This window comes from Ostrea edulis, chromosome 3 (assembly GCF_947568905.1).
Source record: "Ostrea edulis chromosome 3, xbOstEdul1.1, whole genome shotgun sequence".
In the NCBI taxonomy this organism is placed as follows: Eukaryota; Metazoa; Mollusca; class Bivalvia; order Ostreida; family Ostreidae; genus Ostrea; species Ostrea edulis.
The window spans coordinates 96724142-96733626 of NC_079166.1; the positions used below are offsets into that span (position 1 = coordinate 96724142).

At 34.5% G+C, this 9485-nt stretch overlaps 1 long non-coding RNA gene across 1 annotated transcript; it reads right to left on the bottom strand.

Annotated features, from left to right (window-relative positions):
- Nucleotides 1–537: 537 nt before the first annotated feature.
- LOC130053069 (uncharacterized) lies at nucleotides 538–7293 on the bottom strand. Its single transcript, XR_008801528.1, has 3 exons — nucleotides 7120–7293; nucleotides 1851–1958; nucleotides 538–1313 (listed from the first exon to the last, which is right to left on the bottom strand). It is a non-coding gene; the product is annotated as an uncharacterized LOC130053069 (long non-coding RNA).
- Between the last annotated feature and the right edge of the window lie 2192 nt (nucleotides 7294–9485).

The window sequence follows — 9485 nt, forward strand, 5'->3', positions numbered from 1 at the left end:
CTCTGCTGTTCTTGAGAAATATATTTTAAGGATTTTTCCTATGTATTCCTAGGTATTGATTGTTCATAATGGTCCCACCCTACTCTCAGGGGTCATGATTTAAACAAACTTGAATCTACACTACTTGACGATGCTTCCATATAAATGTGACTGATTATGACTCTGCTGTTCTTAAGAAGAATATCTTAAAGATTTTTCCTATGTATTCCTATGTAAAACTTTGATTGCCCATAATGGCTCCACCAATACCCCGGGGGTCATAATTTGAATAAATTGAATTTACACTTTGTCAGAAAGCTTTCATTTAAGTTTCATCTTTACTGTCCCAAAGGTTCTTGAGAATATTTTTGAATGACAACACTTAATTTTACTTTTTCTTAATTATTTTCCCTTGAAAGACGGTGTGGCCCTTCATTTGCACAAACTTGAATTCCTAATTTGTGCCAAGTTTGGTTGAAACTGGCCCAGTGGTTCTGGAGAAGATGATATTGTAAAAAAGTTGACAATGAATGATTGATAGATTGATTGCATGTTGTTTTACATCCCGTATGAGATTTTTCAGTCATACAGAGACCTCACCATATACCAGTGAAGGGCTTCAAATTTAGACCTTTACTCGGAACTTAGGGCCATCGAGCAGTGAGGGATCTTTATCATGCCAACACCTGCCATGACACGGAACCTCAGTTTTTAAGGTCTCATCTGAAAGACCCGAAACTTTTATTTCAATGTGCTGAGCGCTTGGCCATGGAACAGTTGCTACCTATTTCTTATTGACTCAGGTCAAGTCGCAGCAGGAATTCAAACATCCGACCTTCCGGTCACAACAACGACAGAAAACAGACACATTTTTATCAGAAAGGCTCACTTGAGCCTTTGACTCAGATGAGCTAAAAAGCTGAAATTTGTCAAAATCTATTTTGATAATGATTCAACAAATTCTTTTATGTACAATTTATGTAATTTGTAAGAACTGTAAACAAAAATATCATTTTTCATACATATACCATCAATTCTAGTGAACAATCAAAGTAGTATCGAAATCAACATTTTCTCTGTTTTTTTTATTAGATTGTAGACTTGGTCTCTTACATTTCTCCAAATTCTTTTTGAAAGGTTTTTATCTTTTTTTCAAAACATGTGTTACATCATTTTTCCCAGGTACCTTCAACATGGTAATAAAGTGTGAAAAATGTTTGTGAATGGAGTTCATTTCAGATGAAGTCCATGGCTTTTCTGTAACTTCTGTCGCTTGGATGAAGACTCATCCATTTCTCTGGAGCATCCGCTATCAGATACTGCCTCCCTCTTCCCTAAAATCAAGTTTTCAGACTATAATTTTGGTTGGAAGTATGGTATGTGTATAGATAATGCAAATTGCTCAGAAAGTGGTACGTCATGACTGGCTAAATATTTTGAGAAGAGTGAAGTGATTTTTATCATATGAATGCGATTTAGGAGAGTGATTGTTTACATATTTATGTGTACTGGTAATAAATACTTTCATTAATTGAATGGTCTGTGTACTTGAGTGATTAACTATGAACACAGTTATATACTTTGTTCTACTAGGAATTTAATCTCAGCTCCCCATCTCCATTCAGAAGACTTTTGTGTGAAGTACAATGTCTTTCATACTGGCAAAGTTCACTCAATGCAAATAACTTGTGTCCTGAACTAAACCTTGCTCTATTCTCGAGTATAATCATCCTGATTGCCATTCATCAACTCCATTTCAAGTCTTGAGAACTACACATTTCCATGCATGTAGTCCATGTTGGGCTTATGCTTACAATACCAAGTAAAGAAAATTGATGCTCAAAATTGTTTCAGGCATGTGTATACAGTACCTGGAGTCACAGTTTGGAAATTCTGGTTGTCTTGACTGTCATCTATTTCCTCCTCACTCTGATCCTCATCATCCACACAAGAACTGGCATCAATACCCTTTACTTCCTCTGGAAAAAATTGCAACTTAATTTTAAAAACACAAATATTTAAACCAGAAGAGAAAGTGCCATTTTATGATATACACACATATTCATAGGTCAAAACCTTTGTAATGTGAGGTATGAGCCTCCACCTTTTTGTTTCAAGTTTTGCACAATTAGCATAAGCCTTGGATCCCTGATTTTATGGCATTAGTAATGAAAAATAATATTAATTCTTACAGTTACTGCCAAGATAAAAGAAATGCTGTGGTCATAATTCTACATTAAAACACTCTAAGTATAGAAAGTATACATATCAAACTTCCACAGGGGGAATAAATACATGTACAGTAAAACATCCCTATAGCAAAATACCAAGGACTGACCATTTTGCTCTCATAAACATAATTTATATTGTTAAGTTGTCAATATGGTTTACAACAAAACAGAATGAAAATCACTTTGCTTTAACATGTTTAATGACCCTCTCTACACTGAACACTAATTCCAGGGTACTTTTGTGTAGTTAGACCGATCCACAATTTGATATAAAATAGAATAATTTGCAATCTGCATTCTATTACACAATTTATAAAGATTAATTCAAGCATTCTAAACACTATATTAGTCCATGATAGAGTAATTAAAAACTTAATTTGCATGTATTTTTCCCATTTGAGTTAGCAAAATTTGCCATTTCAGCAAGTTTGTTTACATATGCTAAAGTCACAGCCTAACGTAGCAAGAAATGAGGTGTTTCATTGGATGACGAGAATGAACCAATTACATCACTTTGGAATGTAATGGTTTGGACCATGGATATTTGCCTGGATATGTCAGTTGGTAGAGCACCTGCACTAGTGATGTAGGAGTCTCAGTTCGATACCTGGTCCACACATACATTTTCTCCTTTCTTAGTACGGGAAATTCCCAATCTATTTTTAGTCTAAAGTAGAAAAACTATGTGAAACCCACTTTTTGTTTAACACAAGGTAGTAAACAATAGATTGTCCATCTAACCAACAGTTCTGACACACTGTAGAGCACCAAATGTTTTTGACAACTTATTTTTGCAAGAAAGTCATATGGTATTTATTAGCAAGACAAAATTTTTATAGAAATCTGTAAATTGTTGAAAATAATCCTTAACATTAAAAATACATGTAAGCAGACAGTCTCAAGTCATTACATAACAAGATGTGTTTGTGAAACACAAATGCCCCCGATAATGGCCAATTCCGAAGATGGCCAAGGTCACAAGGGCAAAAATCTTGGTACCTGTAGAAATATCTTGTCAAAAGAAATGCTCATGTACAATATGAAAGCTCTAATATTTACCATTTAGAAGTTATGACCAATGTAAAAAAAAATAAAGTAGGTCAAATGTCAAGGTCAAAAGGTTCAATACCAACGGAAAGATCTTGTAACAAGAAATACTCATGTGAAATATAAATGCTCTATCTCTTACTGTTCAAAAGTTATTAGCAAGGTTAAAGTTTTCAAAAAGTAGGTCAAATTCCAAGGTCAAGGGTAAAAAATGTTGGTACCTACGGAAAGGTCTTTCACAAGGAATACTCATGTGAAATATCAAAGCTCTATCACTTACTGCTCAAAAGGTATTTGCAAGGTTAGAGTTTTCAAAAAGTAGGTCAAACGTCAAGGTCACTGGGTCAAAATTGTTGGCACCCACTGAAAGGTCTTGTCACAAGGAATACTCACGTGAAATATCAAAACTCTATATCTTACTGTTCAAAAGTTATTAGCAAGGTTAAAGTTTCAGACAGAATGACAGAATGACAGACAGGACAAAAACAATGTGCCCCCCCCCCACCCCTGATCTTCGATCTCGGGGAAGTTCTAAAGAAAAAGAAGTGATTTACAGCAGTATTAAACAGTGAAAATTTCATACCAGCATAAAATATATTCTAAAGAAAGCTATTAAATTAAGGTTTCTTTGGGTAACCATAAACAAATATATACACTTTTCGTTATAGGTCCAGCAAATTTGCTGTATGTATAAACACTGTACATTGACCATTTCACAACTTCTGAGCTTATGTATTCATTCAAGTTTCATATAAGTTAGAAAAAGATGAACTCTAAGATGAAATTCAGTAAATTGCTTCAAAACTGTTGTACTCAGGTTTTAACCATAGTCTTAAGTTAGCATATTGAAGATAGATGCAAGGTGAAGATAACGAACAGTGATCAATCTCATAATTCCTACAAGCAATACAAAATAAATAGTTGGGCAAACACGGACCCCTGGACACACCAGAGGTGCGATCAGGTGCCTAGGAGGAGTAAGCATCCCCTGTTGACCGGTCACACCCGCCGTGAGCCCCATATCCTGATCAGGTAAACCGAGTTATCCGCAGTCAAAATAAGTGTGCCAAGAACGGATTAACAATCGGTATGAAACACGTCAGACAGCATTTGACCCAATGTGAGGTTGTATTGACGAACTAGATCGTTATAACGACCATAGAATTTGCGAAATGCTGACTTCAATCGAGACTGTTGAAATCCCTGTACCATCAACTTGTTTGTCAGTAGCTTACCTCGATTTAAAAACTGACTATACCCAGAACAAGCTCTTGCATATCGAATCAGTTGAGATATATAAACACCATATGCAGGTGATAATGGAATATTGCTACATAAATGTGGGAAGTTGACGATGGAGAAGCTGAAATCATCCCGTTTGTCATACAGTTGAGTTGTTAGTTTGCCGTTAATGTCTCCTTTCAATAAAATATCTAAGTATGAAGCAGAAGTGGACGACTCTGTGGTGTCCTTTATTTCGAGCTCACAGGGATATATCAAATCGACATATGAATGAAAGCTATCATTGTTAATAGACAAAACGTCATCGATATATCTAAAAGTCGAATTGAAGGTCACAGCGAGATATTTTTTCTTCTCACGTAGAAGTTTTTGAATAAATTCTGCTTCATATGAATATAAAAACAGGTCAGCTAACAAAGGAGCACAATTCGTGCCCATGGGAATTCCAACAGACTGTTGGAAGACCTGATCACCAAAGACCACGAAGATATTGTCAATGAGGAACTCTAGCATATTTTTTATTTCAACTTCAGAGTACTTGTGCATGGAATCAGAGTGGTGTTTAACAAAGTAAGTTTTTGAATGACTGATCACTAGATATGAATATTTCCGTTTTCCGTTTTTGTTGAAGAAGCAACTGTCTATGATGTCAAAAAGTCTAGTCTTTAATTTATCGTGAGGAATGGTCGTGTATAGTGTTGAAAAGTCATAGGTTTTAATGCTATTGATTTGGGAAAAATTCTGTGATTTCAAGTTTACTAAAAGTTCTTTAGAATTTTTTAGAATCCACATTTGATTAACACCACTTCTGGCATATGTAAGTCGGACAGTAAGTTTGAAGTTTCTCCTTCACAGTTGTTAACATTTTCGTGAGGACCAAAGATAGGGGCTTGGTAGAGCACTTACTGGATCCAGCAATGTATCTTTGTTTGTAAGGGTTTTTATGTAGTTTAGGAATCCAGTATAGGTACGGTAACTCATATTCATTCAACCCATTGACTGGAATATTAAATGTGTCTAAAATTATAAATTTGCTTTTCTCTGCATTAGTGTTAAGTTCAATAAAAAATTCTGGTGATAAGTTTCAACAAAACAAGAACATAATGCACAAAAATAAGACCTTTCCATGGATTTGTATTTTTTGCACTTCTTTTGGACGTCTACAGATAAAAGAGTCATGCAATCGATATCTTATTTTTGATTCAGCTAACATGAAATCCAGTAAGTGCTCTACCAAGCCCCTATCTTTGCTCCTCACGAAAATGTTAACAGCTGTGAAGGAGAAACTTCAAACTTACTGTGCGACTACATATGCCAGAAGTGGTGTTAATCAAATGTGGATTCTAAAAAATTCTAAAGAACTTTTAGTAAACATAAAATCACAGAATTTTTCCCAAATCAATAGCATTAAATCCTATGACTTTTCAACACTATACACGACCATTCCTCACGATAAATTAAAGACTAGACTTTTTGGCATCATAGACAGTTGCTTCTTCAACAAAAACGGAAAACGGAAATATTCATATCTAGTGATCAGTCATTCAAAAACTTACTTTGTTAAACATCACTCTGATTCCATGCACAAGTACTCTGAAGTTGAAATAAAAAATATGCTAGAGTTCCTCATTGACAATATCTTCGTGGTCTTTGGTGATCAGGTCTTCCAACAGTCTGTTGGAATTCCCATGGGCACGAATTGTGCTCCTTTGTTAGCTGACCTGTTTTTATATTCATATGAAGCAGAATTTATTCAAAAACTTCTACGTGAGAAGAAAAAATATCTCGCTGTGACCTTCAATTCGACTTTTAGATATATCGATGACGTTTTGTCTATTAACAATGATAGCTTTCATTCATATGTCGATTTGATATATCCCTGTGAGCTCGAAATAAAGGACACCACAGAGTCGTCCACTTCTGCTTCATACTTAGATATTTTATTGAAAGGAGACATTAACGGCAAACTGACAACTCAACTGTATGACAAACGGGATGATTTCAGCTTCTCCATCGTCAACTTCCCACATTTATGTAGCAATATTCCATTATCACCTGCATATGGTGTTTATATATCTCAACTGATTCGATATGCAAGAGCTTGTTCTGGGTATAGTCAGTTTTTAAATCGAGGTAAGCTACTGACAAACAAGTTGATGGTACAGGTATTTCAACAGTCTCGATTGAAGTCAGCATTTCGCAAATTCTATGGTCGTTATAACGATTTAGTTCGTCAATACAACCTCGCATTGGGTCAAATGCTGTCTGACGTGTTTCATACCGATTGTTAAGCCGTTCTTGGCACACTGATTTGACTGCGGATAACTCCGTTTACCTGATCAGGATATGGGACTCACGGCGGGTGTGACCGGTCAACAGGGGATGCTTGCTCCTCCTAGGCACCTGATCCCACCTCTGGTGTGTCCAGGGGTCCGTGTTTGCCCAACTATCTATTTTGTATTGCTTGTAGGAGTTATGAGATTGATCACTGTTCGTTATCTTCACCTTGCATATAGCATTGCAAATGAGCTGAAATTAGATTGAATATTTACATGTGTATATTCATCCACCTCGAATGACAGATATACACACACAAAACAAGCAAATATGGCTTCATTACCTTTCTTCTCCAAGGATACATGTTACCAGGCCCATAATCACACAACAGTTCTGTATCTGGAGGTATTGGTTTTAGAGAGTAAAAGCAAATAACTGGCTTCTCATCTATCTCAATGACTTTTGGCTTACAATTTGGATGGAGATGATCATCGTTTAACAGGCGTCCAAACGAACCGTCTTCCTCTGAAGCATCAACCCTTAATTGAAAAAAATAGCACCATAAATTTCAGCCTAGCTTGCATGACTATGATTTTGTCACTGGAAAATGCTGATGCTGCTAAATAATATTATAAAGGCAAGATTTCTGGAGCTACAAATTTACTTGTACATGTTGTATGAACTACATGTAAATTATAAATACATTTGTATTTGAAATGATTTGAAAACAGGATGCAACTTGGAAAAAATCTTGCAGATTATTTTGCACAAATACTACATATAAAAATATGGTATTCAAACCTGTCTTTGCCCTGAGTAACCGAACTTAGCAAACTTGTGATGAGATCAACAGTTTTAGACATTCCTATGTAATCATCAAGATTTCATAGAAAATTTTGAAAATCTTTTTTAATACTGTACAATAAAATTAAGACTTTTCTTGTTGTTTTTTTTAAAAGATAAATTTCAATAATTCTAAGAATCATTAGCTTTTGTATCGTACGTATGATTCAAAAGCTGATGTTCAAGGTGTTGCATTCCAAACACCAGCTACCTACATATAGCTTGTATGCAATTTTGTTCGCTAAAAGAATTTTAATTCTATGAGGAAACCATATTTGTATTCATAATATTGCTTGACTACCTTATGAATTTCACCTCAGTAGAAGACCGATAGGATTAGTTTATTGGACATGAAACTTGTGAAGTTGATATCAAATAGACATAAATTAGGATGTAAAAGTTCAAGATTTTGACCTGCTTAAGGTAAGGTTTGTGACATTTTGATATGTGGCGAAGAAAATCATGTTGCATATCAGTATGTTCAGTAGGGATTTATCTTTTAAAAAGTGACTTTTTAAAAAAAATTGCCTGTGTCGTGTTTTTTTTTACCAGATGGGGTTATTTTTGTCATGTTTTACATTTTCAGGATCTTTGTACAAAAGGGAATACTAGTGGTATAAAAACTACATGAGACAAACTTATGAGGTAAAAAGCTGGTAGAATTTTTGAAAAGAGTATTATCTATAAGATTATCCTAATTGGTAGAAAAATGTTATTTTAAAACTCAAAAAATAGCACTTTTTATATCCTGAATAAAATTTAAATTGGTTGTCATGGCAACAAAAAATGTATATTGAGCAGCTTTATAAGGTCTACGCCAGAAAAAAATTACTTTAAACATAATATTTCGACCATAAATATTTAAGAAAGCATATAGAATTACTACCCACCGGGCTTTGTTTCCATGGTAACAGATTAAACAGAATTATTTCATTTATCCGATTTGTCACTTTGTTTATAATTGTACAACTTTTGAAGAGTGCATTGAGCATTTTCATGAATACGATACACTTCCAGCCCAATGATATTTATATTTATTTTTCAAGTGTTGTAGTATCACATTTATTAGAAATTAATATGTTGAGGTTTTTATTTTTTTTCTAAATTCAATACAATACAATATTTTCAATATCCCGGTGGGTTTTCGACGGTCCTGCTTCGTCATAAATTGTGCGTTACATTAGCCCGAACCTGTCTATTACTCTACATCTTTGAAATAATCTCCATCCCCTTGTTCCATTGCTTGATATTTGTTTACACCTGTAACCTTCGTAACAATATAAAATATAGAGCCCGGTCAATGGTGGATCTTGGGGGGGGGGGGGGGGGGGAGTAACGTAAAGTAAGTAAAAATTACACTATTAAAATCTGTTTTATTTTTACGTTATACAGATATTCTTCAGACAAAATTAAGACTATTTTAAGATGTACTAGAGAACACCCTTTTTAAAATTTTTAAATGATCAGATCAGTCGCGTTTTCTATATTTCAAAGTTCATGCGATAAATCGCTCTATCAGCGCAAGTAGATGTCATAGTATTGAAATATATATAGTGCAAGTGCATATGTAATTAGAAAGCATTGTCAGATTTATTTTAAGAAATCCATGTAAATGTCATAAAAATTCCTAGCTTCGTTAATGTCGAACCTTGTCTTTGAGGATACTATTCACAAACAATGATCGATTATAACAGCATCAAATTAAATACTGCTTTCCCTACTGAGCAAGATTTGCAGAGATTACATGGTCACAACATAATTTTAATGGTTCAAATTAACCGTAGCGCATACTACATATGTAGGTATAAAAATTGTAGACTTGTATAATATCAAGGAAAATAATTTAGAAATGATCATTTGAGAAAC